The sequence below is a fragment of the Columba livia genome, chromosome 1, assembly GCF_036013475.1.
Source record: "Columba livia isolate bColLiv1 breed racing homer chromosome 1, bColLiv1.pat.W.v2, whole genome shotgun sequence".
In the NCBI taxonomy this organism is placed as follows: domain Eukaryota; kingdom Metazoa; phylum Chordata; class Aves; order Columbiformes; family Columbidae; genus Columba; species Columba livia.
Genome location: NC_088602.1, coordinates 107,409,713 through 107,422,410, shown reverse-complemented (window position 1 = coordinate 107,422,410; position 12,698 = coordinate 107,409,713). Strand labels below are relative to the sequence as shown.

General features: G+C 37.7%; 1 long non-coding RNA gene across 2 annotated transcripts in view; it reads left to right on the top strand.

The window, feature by feature from the left end:
• Positions 1–12,698, top strand: part of LOC110359672 (uncharacterized) — a 206,390-nt gene that overhangs the window by 61,942 nt on the left and 131,750 nt on the right. The window contains exons 2-3 of one of the 2 annotated variants that reach the window (XR_010474211.1): positions 4,451–4,591; positions 7,321–7,382. The exons of the other annotated variant lie outside the window; for it this stretch is intronic. This is a non-coding gene — a long non-coding RNA (uncharacterized LOC110359672). The remainder of the gene's footprint in view (positions 1–4,450; positions 4,592–7,320; positions 7,383–12,698) is intronic. 2 annotated transcript variants of the gene reach the window in all.

Here is a 12,698-nt window from a genome sequence, read left to right as displayed (position 1 = left end):
AAGGTGGACTTCACAATCTGTGGAAAAAGAGACATCGTAGGAGGGAAACCCCAGACTAGTGAGAGCAGAGACATCCAAGTGCCCTATGTTGTGCCTAGTTCTTTTCCCTTATTCTACAGAGATTTTGATGTCTTTTGATGCCATTGTCTTGTTTAAGCTGGTAGAAAGGGAGGAGAGAAAAACTGCCTGTCTTCAGGTGAGATGTTGTGATGGGACATATATTTTTCAGAGATGGTGCTCAAGATTTTACAGGCTGTGGGAAACACTAGCATTCCAGAAATTTATCATGAATAGCATGATATTACTGATATGTTAGGAGAGACTGTGTATATAGCATCGTCTTCTATTCATCTGCTGTCTGTTTGCCACACAGGTGCATTTCTGGGCAGTTTCACTCTAGTGAAGGCACAAATGTAGTGTGTTTCTCAGGGAGGTTTCACTGGTGCTTCTTTCTCAGGTCATATGTGTGTGTTCACTTTCTTCCAAATATCTAAAAAACATTTGATTTCGATTGAATGTACTTGGTTGTCCTTTTTACATAGATATGAGGGAGGAGAAATGTGGGGGTAGGAATAGATGCAAAAGAAATTTGGACTCATTCAATGTGTCTTTGGCACTTTATGGCATGTACTCTTTGCTTTATGAATTTAAACTCCTGTCATAGTAATATAGCCTGTAATTATTCCTCAGGGTACTTCAGTTTCTGAATGCCTATTTAAAGTGACTAATAAGCTATCTTTGACAGCTTTGTGATTCAAGTTCTATCAGCATTAATATAAAGCTACTGATTTTTTTTTCCTCTTCAGTGAATATTTCCCAATAATTTGATGGCATTGATTTATTATTTGTATATTTGTGCTTGACTAGAAAAATATTTATCTGCACAAGCTTGCATAGATTTGGTACACATTAAACCAAAAATTAGATAATCTGTGCTTTTCTCTTGTTTTAAGTGCCATTGTTTGGATTTTTGTGCTTGGACTAGGCGCTGTTGCAATTTAAAATGATCGCAAGCTACAAATTATTGATTAGAAATGTTTCACTGCACTGAAAGCTTGTTTTCAAGATGGAGACATTTAATAGTATGTCTATATTGTGGAGTAAGTAGCACTTCACTACATTTATCCAAAGCAATGGCTACTGTGTTTCCTGTAACTGCAATTGGGAAAAATACCTTATGATGAAGCTAAAATCCCTTACAGGTGTATGTGGTTGTGTACTATACAACACTCCCCTCCCTCCTCAGACTTTTCGTCAGTTTATGACAAAACCAGTAATGGTCAAAGTTGTGTGGGCTCAACTGATGGGCATTGGTAAGTATGATAAGAACAACATAATTCTGCAGAGAGCTCTGGGAGGAGATCCAGGCACCTTGTCCCTTTTGGGTTAGTTTAGCACCTGTACTGGGTGACCATCCGTGTGCAGAGGGACTCCTAGCTGAGGCTGTTCTGGGACTGTTCCTCTGGGGCTGTTCCTCTCACTGTTCTTCACCAGTCTTACTCTCATAAAAATACCACCCCTGTGATACTTGTGTTTCACCAAAAGTGTTTTGAAAATAGCTGTCTTCATTTCTGGAAAGCGGGTAAGGTATTCTCCTTTGTTTTTACTTCTGATATCCTCTCCTTTCTTCTTTCCAGAAATGAAATAAAATAAAAAGCTAGAGATTGTGACAGCAGAAAACAGGTTTGATTTAAAAGATAGCGTGTCAGGCTATGCTGGTGTGTCAGTAACTGTCTGGCTGTATTTTCTCATTTTGTCCTGACAGGAGGATGTGAGACGGGTAGTGGCAGCATTTAAGCAGCACAGAAGTTGGAATGAATATCTGCAGGAATAAGCTCTGTGCCCTGTGATGAACTTGGTTGGCCGAGTTGTTTAACAGGGTTTCTGCTTTGGGACACCGGTGTCTTAACTGAAGGAGCTATTTGGAAGCAAGCACAGTCCTTGTAGAAATCTACAGTATCAGTCTTGTGAGAGGACATTGAAAAAAATGGTCTCTCAGCCTAATGGTTACTGAGAAAGGCAGGAAGAGGAACTGATGGGTAGGAGGTTTAAAAAGAAACATGTACATCAGAAATAAGGAGCTGATAAGAAGAAAGAAAAACCTTTTGGAAGGTTCCCTTATGAAAAAATTACATCTATCACAGGCAAAGCAAGAAGCAAAATAATGCAACTGAGTTTTAAAAATTCCATTATGGCTTTTAGAGGAGAGTGTTTCATTATCTCCAGCACAAAGCAGTGTTTCAGCCCTAATAATTTCCTAAGCAAGAAACAAGTGAGGCAGATAACCATCACCTGTAATGTTACTTGTGGTGGCAAAGAGTTGGAAACTTTCAGATATTTCTCATTTTCTGGAACTACAACAGGGCTAATCTGAGAAATGCAAAGGCAAAAAAAAAAAATAGGCTTTTATTTTATATATCTTTTTCTCCCAGAGAATTTGGCCTGTTCAAAGGCCAAATGTAAGCTGTAATCAGCAACTCAGATTCTTCTGGTTGTGAAAGGTAAACTGTCCATCCATTTAACTTTTATTTTCCTTGTGAGGCAGATCAAGAGCTGAATAATTGATTGCCTAACTAATTGAACAGCTGAATTATTCAAGATTTTAAATGTGAATTTTATATGTAAGATGGTTAGAGACAGGGACAAGTGCTAGGGGAAGTTTTAAGTAAATGAATGGTAGTAGTCAGGTAGAGTTAGTCAAGACCCTTTTCTGAAGTTAAGATTATGCTTGTCAATTCTTGTTGTGTGTATCCTTAACCTGCCTTTTCTGTAAGTAATAAACCTTTTTTAAAAAATTTCCTTCTTTCCCCACCGCCACCAGGCATTAGGGTCCTAGCTCTTCCATTTCCTAATAAGTCCTGCAGCCAAAACCTCTCAGCAAACACGAATTTACCTTTACACAATATCATGATTCCTTCGAAATTATAAAACGTATCAAGGTCTTGATTGTGCAAAAGCTTTGCTCTTTTGTGATTTGATTGAATCTTGAAATCAGTGAGACTGGATTAAGAGCAGACTGCTCCTGTGCTGTTTGTTGGAGAAACCTTGAGTTGCGGTATGACCATACTTTTATTTTCCTAACCATTCAATTTTTAATACATGTTAAAACTAATATCTTGGTGTTTAGCTTTGTCTTTAAGGTACAGTGTGCTATTAGGAGCAGAACAAGACTTGGAATGGACATCTGAGCAAATCTGTAGCTGTCCTTTAAGCAATTTCAGTGATTCTTAATTTTTGTGACCCAGAGTCTGACCAGCATTCTCATCTAGCATGCATGGTTGTGTATCCTAGGAGAGGATGAAAGGGAGGGACTACGGCTGAAAACTATGGGCTTTTATTCTGGAGAACATTTATGCAAGATTTTCAAACTCCCTCATGAGCATGTATTAATGCCTCTGTTTTACCCATATGAATTAGAGGAAAATTTTATGGTCTCCCTTGTGTTTATGTCAGTTCATGTTTTCCATTATAATGGCAGTCTTTTATTTGAAAGGTCTCAAAGATGGCTGTTTATAGCTTGTCTTTGATGATCAGCAGAGGGATTTTCTGTTTAAACTTAGTGTTTCTTGCTTCTCTCAGAAAAGATTTGTTGCTAGGGAAAATAATTGAATATTGCAGTATAAATGGTATAGTACAAACACCGTGAAGATTATAAACCAACAAATACACACACACACTGCTAAATGAATATCAAGTTTGTGAACTCGAGCAGTCAACAGTATTTATGATAAATCAAACAGCACACTGAGAAAGGGGAGACTCATGGGACAGCATTACAGCATTTGTTATGTAATTGTATATATTTTTTTTCCAGTTTAACAACTTAAAGCTTCCTGGAACCTATATATTTACAGTGCCTTGCAAAAAAACCCCCAAACAATGTTAAGACTTGCACTGCATATGCTGTGGTCACAAAGGGCAGACCTGAATTCTTAAACTAAAATACAGGAGATAATGATATACTGCAAAAGTAATATGAAGTGATGAACTTGCAAAGGAGTGCAGTTTTCCTGGTTTTAGTTAGTGATGTAGGCACTTTGTGCTAATTAGTAACAGATTATTTGCTGTACTAACAAGTTTTGTTAATTGAAGTATGTGAAAAGTGATTGATTTTGTAAAATTCACTTATACATTGTGCAGGTTTCCCTCTGGGAGCTTACTAATTAGGGGATTATAGACTAAAAGACAAGTAATTGGAACTGAATTGTGTTGGGAAGAGTGATAAATATAATGGGGAGCCATAGTTTGTTTTGGGATGGCCTTAAATGGCGGTTTTGTTATATTAGATAAGGGATCACAAAATCCCCATTTAATATAATGTAAGGGAGTCTAACATACTATCAAATGCATAGTAACTTTTGACATAGAGAGGTTGCTGTGTCGACTGTATTTTAGATGTGAAGCTTGCTCTTCTTCAGGCTGAAGACATGTAATTTTTTGTCCTCATCAGAGTCCAGAGTGCTGACACTCAGTGGGTAATGAAGGATAGATGGTATTCACCTGGCTGCTCTGGCACCTCCGGATTTTTTATTACCCCTGGACAGCTCTTGGCTGTAATCTTGTGAAACTGCGACTTCATGTGAAGTATGTGGTGAGTAGTGTTCCACAGTCCCATTCTGAGAGCAGAAACAAAACTATCTTCTGGGAACTGCTGCTGAAAGGACACTTTGAAATTAGAATTGGAAGTTTCATAGGGCTCTTTTTATTACCCTCTATTGATACAGGCACCATTGCAGTAATGTTGGTGTCACTGATAATGACAGTAGAAGCCCTAGAGTGAACTTAAGTTGGAATTTCTGCTCACTCTTTCTGTCACAATGTGTTCTTGAACAGTCAGGTGCATCCCTAAAGGAGTTTTGTATGAAGCATAGTGGATTCCAACATATATTTATTTATTTATTTATTTATTTCAGTTTTCTCCCTTATCAACCGTCTAAAAGGCATCACAAAAACTTCACAAACACTTAGCAAGCACTGATACTTTTACAGAAATAACTTGCACAGTGCTGTGATTTCCTTTCAGTTTCTGGTTAGCAAAATTATTGGCTTGCTTTCATGGAATATTGGCGCAGGACATAGTAAGATAAGAGTGAGCAATAAGAAATTAGATTGTTTCTCTGGGCTAAGCCATGCTGGGGGTGTCCTTACTGTACAGTAGGCGTGCCTTTGTGACAAACATCTTATTTAATTCAAATTGTGTAATTCAGTTTGGCTTGCACTATCCTACTGAAAAGCATTTCAGTGCAGAAGAAGGGCATCCATTGTAGAAAGGAGCACAAAATAGCTAGCCTTGTTTAAGTTTTATATGTCCCAGCTAGAAAAGAACTTTGAGGGAAAAAAGCCTTCTCTTGTATCACTCGGGTGTATGCTACGAGACTTTATCCATCTTGTATCTCAATATAAAACTCTATATGGTCTTATTAAAGAGCACAAAATATGAAACAGTTACAGTGCATTTTATTGTTGGAAGAAGCTCTTCTAGTAAGCTTTCTTGTTTTGGAAAGGTTTATGTTTCATTCCAACACTAATTTAGTAGTCCCTCAAGTAGATAGGCCATGTCAGATTAAATATGGAAACCGTAAATTATAATATTAACATATATCTAGGTAACTGTGGCAATTAGAAACGACGCATACCAGGATGCAGACAGAGATTCACGCAGAGGCAGAGATCTTCTTCAGGAAGGAGCGCAGAGCCTGGCCAAGCAGAGAGCTGACATAGGCCGCCTTCTTTATTCACCACTGACAATTTATAGGATTTTCAGGTACAGGCCTGGACTAAGATGTTTACAAAAGGTGTTTTTCCACTAATTGTTATTAAAACCACACTAAACTCATGTGATGCTTGTCTCACTTGTTTTTCCACTCATTCACAGACCAGGCCCAAGGACATTCACACATCCCATGCACTTGGGGGCGGTTATCTGGCCCGAGATACCATTCTTGTGAGTCTGGGCTATAACTTTTTACAGTTATGGAAACGTACTTCAAAATAATCTGTCCAAGGCCCTTTATATATTATTATGTTAGTATTATGTCTTTGACCGTCGAGATGGTCATGTTAGTATTGATCTTCCTTTATCATCCAGGTGTCTGGAACTGCACATCTTGCTTTCTCACATTTTACTTTCCAACAGGTAACTTAATTCATAAACCTCAAAACAAGGATCTGTTGGCGAACACTACACTACTGGGATGAAGTCTGCAATTGGCAGGAAGTGTTTTCTTAGGAATGGTTTTCTAATTTTTAAAAATCCAAGTCATTCCCACCCCCTTACACTGTAGAAAATATTAGGCACCACAGACATTAATAAATTCTCATGCATTGTAGACCCCCACTTCCTCTGTTATCTCTGTTGCTGTAGGTGTTAAGAGACCAGCGAGTGTTAGGATTTTCTTCACCGGCCAGGTCATTAAAAACTCTTTCATTTAGGATTTCAGAGAACAACATTCCTTCTACCCAACTGTCCACGGACACCTCTGAAAGCATTTCTCTAGAATTTATAAAAATAGGCAAAAAATCATTCTTGTACATGCTTAACCATGTGTTAAAACTCTGTCATTTGTTACTGGCCTCATAGAAAAAAGCTAATCTTTGCCATAGAGCTCTCCAGAGGTCAAGTCATTCTTAGTGACTTTCAAGGTTTTGCATTTTGTTTTCATTCTACTGCATGTTGTTATTAGGACATGACCAAAACCTTCCAGAGCTGTTCGGAAACATAATTATGATTTTTGCATTTTGGTTTGCAGTCAGTACCATTTAATGGAGGAAGGTTTCTTACATTCCACTAGTTGCTCTCTCTTGGTCAGCACTGGCCTCAAAGCCCTTTTCCTGATGGCCTGATGGCCTACAGTCCAGGCTTTTGAGACAGGATGAATTGTTATGTTGAAAAAACAAATTCATGCAGATGAGAAAATTTTGAATTGTTTTGCTTTATTCTGAAGATGCAAAAGAAACTATTTGCAGAAATCACTATAAGGAACTATATATGTATTTCTGAAAGGCTAGATAGTCCCCTTTGGGGTGGAACATAAATGTGTGGAGAATAAAGAAGTCATTGTGTGAGAGAAAGAACTGGATCAAAACTACTTTGTTACTGCTACTTTGAATACTCTATTTCTAGATCCTCACCAGAAGTGCTAATTAGTCTGTAAATGCATGTCAAAGTACAAGTCTGTTACTTGAAACATACAATTATCTGTATTACCAGTATATCTAATTGACAACTAATAATTTGTAATATGTATAGGTAGATCATTTAGTTAAAATATATTACCTGTCGGATTAGCAATAAAAATACTTCGATGTTCTGCTATGCAGGTCCAGCGCTGAATTATAGAATAATATATTTATACTGGAAACGACACTACTTCCGTAATTTTGTAAGTATTAAAAAAATTGTTTAAAATATGTTTCCATATTTCACAGAATACCCACGTAATGGTAAAGGGTATCACAGATTTATTATTATTGTTGAATCAGGCATAAAAATCATTGGACCGTAAGAAATGATGTCACATCATAGTATGTACCTGAGAGCATCTCCCCAGCTGGTGTAGGATTCTTAATATATATTCTTCACGGTTTTACTCAGTGTTTAAATGCCATAGGATTCCCTCACTGCTTTGGTGTTACATAGATTAATCCTACAGACGAAATGCAAGCAGAGCTGTGAGTGGAAATCCAGTATAAACACACTTTTGCTAGTTTTGAAGACAGTGGCTCAGGCACTGTCTAACTACAGCGTAGAAGAGGATATGTGCCAGATAGTTGCTACTGAGCTGGGCTGTGCCTTGTGTGGCCACAGCTGGATGCTGCTGTGGAACTTTTGTAGAGCCAGGTACAAAAGGTCACTGCCCAGGCCTGTCTAGATTTTTTTTGGACGTTACAGCAGGGGCTACAGTCTATTCCAATGGTTTGTGAACTGGTATTTTGGACTAAGCTTTGACTAAACTAGCCTGAATAACTTAGGTTGTCCTTCTTCCATGTGTTGCAATTCTTTGAGCACACCAGTTTTATCCACGCTTTGCCCAGCTCTTGGGAATTCAGTGTATTTTCCAAGTACATAAGAAACTGTGGTGAGGGTTTTTTGCAATACTATTTGTGAAACAGGTGATCAAGCAGGATCTCTGCATCAGTTCTGACTATGGGTACTGACATTTCTCTTCCACAGTCAAGGAAAGATAAGGAGGAAATGAGTGCCATGAGGAAATGACAAGGAAATGAGGTGTGGTGGCTAAAACTCATTACACACCACTAGCAAGAACTATATATTTATGCTTATTTTTATATGCTTTATGCACGAGGTATGGAATGCAGCGATTAAATTGTTGCTACCTATATCATTCCACAGTCACTGGCAGAGGAGCTGCGTTCTCTTCCTGTGCTGGTCTTAAGAGAAAGTCTTTCTATTCTTAATATTCAAGAAAGCTACAGCTTTCTTCTAAAATCCAATAGCTATATCCAGCTTTATTCTTAAAACTTCAAGTTCCCTCAGGCTTTCCTTAGAATTTTTTATATCTCTAGAGAGACATTCCTTGTGCTGCAGACTTTAGACAGAAATGGTATTATTATGTTTACTTAATACTTGACCTATTATCAAAGAGAATGATTGACTTTCTACAGCACATGCTGGGATGGGGTTGCACATGAAGAGTACAGTAATACTTGCCAAATTGGTCTTTTGAGGTGGATGTACACATAAATATAAAGGCTAGGATAGAGAATTACAGGAGTGGAGTATTCAAGAATGGATTACTTAAGGGAGAGCAACTTATCCTGGCTTCATTGAGCATAGGACTTTTTCTGATTCCCGCTTGCCTAAAGCTACTCCTGCATCACTTTCCTTGAAAATGTGCAGTGAATTGATAGCATCTGTCAGAATGAATCAGCAGGTGTCAGCTGCTCCCTGAAGGGCTTGTGCATTAGAATTCATGCTAATGAGAGAGCTGGGCTGAAGATCCCTGGCTCCTGTTAGAGGTCTTTTCTCTGCTTTGCTCCACACTGTGAAGAATAAAAGAAACAGTGTTGTAGTGTTGCTAAAGGTAAAGTTGAAATGGCAGCTCTCTTTGCCAGAGCTGTCTGTATTACCCTTAATCTGGATAGAAGTGTCTGTTGACATCACTTGTACTCACAGAGATGAAAGGTGATCCAGAATTTCACAGTCTCTACAATAGTTTGCAGTTTTTCTGGAACAGAGATATAGGTCCTCGGGTTTAGTCTAAGATGTGTGTCATTAAGTTCCACACAAATGTTTTTAAAAAATTGTTGAATGTCATATTTTCAAATTATGTTTGAACATCTCTGCTGACATCAGCTTTGTATGCAATTATAGTTATATCATGTTACCACAGAAAGTGCCAGTGTGACCCATGCACACATATTCTACTAAATGATGATTATTTAGTATCCTAAATACTGCCGTAAATGCAATGTAACCTGAGTGTGATAAGATGGATAAAATTCTCCTGAGTGTGAGTTTTGTGCTTGAGTTTCTTCTTTGATGTTGTGTCTTTATAAGTAAACAGAAAAGTTCCTGTTTCAAATCATCTTCCAGAAGTCATGTGGTGCGGTATTTGTTTTATCCAACCGTAGACATCTGTAACATTAAACTTTGCCCCGGGGTCAAAACTCTGGCTGAACTCTGGTCTGTCTTTGTAGTCAGTGCAAATGAGCAGGTAGTTTGAGAGCAGGGTTCATGTTGATGTCCATTAGATATCCATGTTGAGCTGAAGTGGATCGTGTTCCAGAAATTTCACTGTCCCTAGGAATAAAGGAGATTAGGTTAGTCCCTCAGATACAGACATATAATCCTGGTCACACCAGTCTAGTCTCTGTGGACCAACACCTTTCCTGTAAATGGTTACTAGTATGCCAATAGCTAGTTTGGTGTTTGATACTGGATTTATGTCCATGTTATTGGTTGAATATATATTTGGCTAACTTGTAAACAGTAGGTTCTGCCCAGTTACACTGCATCATTCCACCTCACACTTGTGATTTTTCACATTTATTTATCTGAAGATTATGCGCTTTTGAAATGAGGAGACATTTTCATGGACACGATTTGCACCCTAGAAGGGGGATGTACATACCCTGAACTTCATGCTGTTAAACATACAGCATATAGACAAACCGTGTGACAACAACTGTAAGCCTCATAGCTAAAACCTGATCAATGTCCCATCAGAGCACTGTACAGTGTATTGTTCCTCCTCCATGCTACTTGATCACTCTGTGTGGAATAGCGCTGTTGTTTTTGTTAGCGAGAGTTGCTGTGCACCTTCCAAGCAGTCAGATATTGTAGGATGAACAGAGAGCTTTTAACCTAAAAGTAATCAAGATCTTTACTGTGCATCTTAATAGTGCTGCAATTTAATTATCTCTTTTAAAAGCAAAAATAAACAAACAAGCAAACAGTTTTGATTTCTAAAAATAGGGAAACAATGACCTTCATCAGCACAAAGTGTTACCTTTTGTGCAATGAAGGATGAATAATTTTCATTTGGAGATAGTAAGTATAATATAATCTCTAAATTAAAACTCCAGAAACTGAAGGGGGAAAGATGACTAAGAAAAACTATTTTAGAGATAGACAAACTTATAGAGATACACAAACTTCATTGTTTCCTGGAATCTAAGATGCAATACTGTGCAATGTTAACACTTATTTCTTTTTCCATGTTAGCTTTGTTGGTTTGGACAATGCAATTAATGATATTGAGTATTTTAAAATCTTGTTAAAAGTTCCAATCATATAAGCTTTAGATTACTTGTTCCTCAAGGTCTGTGATTTTCAGTGTCATTTTTACAGTCTCATCCACTTTCCATTGAAAAAGGTGGTGCTATAAAGAACCAGAATTTGATTAAAGATGTTTTATTTTCTGTAAATTTGCTAGAATGTTGGTGCAGCTGCTCTTCATGGATACAGACAATAGTGAATATTTTAATCTTTGATTGAAGTCTGGAGCACCTAAAGATACTCAGCTCCTCTTCTAATTAGCTTAAACGTAAATAACCCCCTTTTTAGTTAGAAAACATATCAAGCTGAATTTATTAATCATCCTTAATTCATACCTCTTCCAAGACAAAATGTAAAAGGCAGTGCAAACAAGTTCTGGTTTTGACCATCTTATCTGTCACTGTGTCCTCATTATTACTAGTCTTCTTGTGCTTTGAAAGATGTATTTGCATAAATGCTTTCCCAGTTTCAGAAAGAAGCCATCCTGTACTCTCCTTAATAGTAAAGAGTACCATCTCTCATTTTGTATGCTTGCCACATGTTCCTAGATAATCTATCCACCTTGTGAATCCAGAGTTATTTCTCAACACTGCAGAGCATTTTCCTTTACATTTTTACTGTATGTATGAAGGGGAGGCGGACTTGGCAGATCACCAGGTCCAGGTTCTTGCCTGTTAAGTGACCATTTTCTTTAGGTTCTAGGCATGGTTAGGGACATGAAGATAGTTCTTGAATTAATTGGCATGTTTTGGGTATAATGCTAGGAAGATTTTCTAGATACTGGAATCACTAAACTACTACTGCATCTAACACAGATCACCTTCACGACCTTGCTTACCCTGATAGGGAACTTTCATCGTTTTTGTAGTATCTCATTAATAATAACTGCTATGGAACTCTCCTGTGAGTAGCAGTCCACAACATCAACTTTTTCAGTTACATTAGCATCATAAAAATTGCAACTTAGAATCTACTATATGTAGAAAACCTCTTGACCCAAACACCTTTCTTCACAAAACCAGAAACCCTCTAAAACATCCCAAAGACACGGATTGTATCTGACAGTCTGGGTGTTTCTCACACCTGCCCATGAAAAAATTATCCTATCACCTGCCTCAGAAACTCAAAGAGGGCTTAGATCAAAGCCATTCCTCTAGGCAAATAAATCTTATATTTGAAAGCCAACTTCCTGTCAATAGGGTACAAGAAGAAACATTTCACAAAACATATAAGAGAAGCTTGGACAATGTCTTATACTGAAATCTTTTAGAAGTTATCAGCAATATATGTAGAAGAAAATGAGACTTAAAAAACCACGCATTTTCCTGGATTCTGTCTCCCACCTTCCAGCCTCCCAACCTGGCCAAACACATCACCAGAAATGAACTTCCTGTAGACCAGCAAACACTAAATGAAACCAGACCTCTTAAAAGTGACAAACACGTTTTCATTGCAGTGTCATGCCCAAGAGTGTTTGTTGTGGTGTGTTTCCCTCACTGCATTCTTGGAAAGTGTGAGTGAAAATGAACATCTCTGCAGCAGAATACATTCACGTGGGCAGTTGATAAAGAACAGAAATGAGTAGCTATAAGCATGGATATATTTACAACACTTAATTTGATGTTTGTTGTACTATTATCATATCCAAAGAAGGGCTAATGTGCCCCAAGAGATGTCCGTTTTTTGCAATTATATCACTTAGTCTAATAAAAAAATATAACCTCTCCCTGAAAATCTTCCATTAAAGGTGCTTGTTACCACCTAATGGCAACAACTTCATTTTCTCTCAGTGGTGTCTTCCAGAAAAACTTTCTTCTAGAGGTCTAACCTTAATCTAATTTGATATAATTTAAGCCTCTTAGCCCTCTCCATGTGTTTAGTGGTTAGGATATGGGAAAGCAGCTGTCATTCGCATCTTTTAAGTAGGCAAAGGAAAATAGTTTCTAGTTAAGAAAAT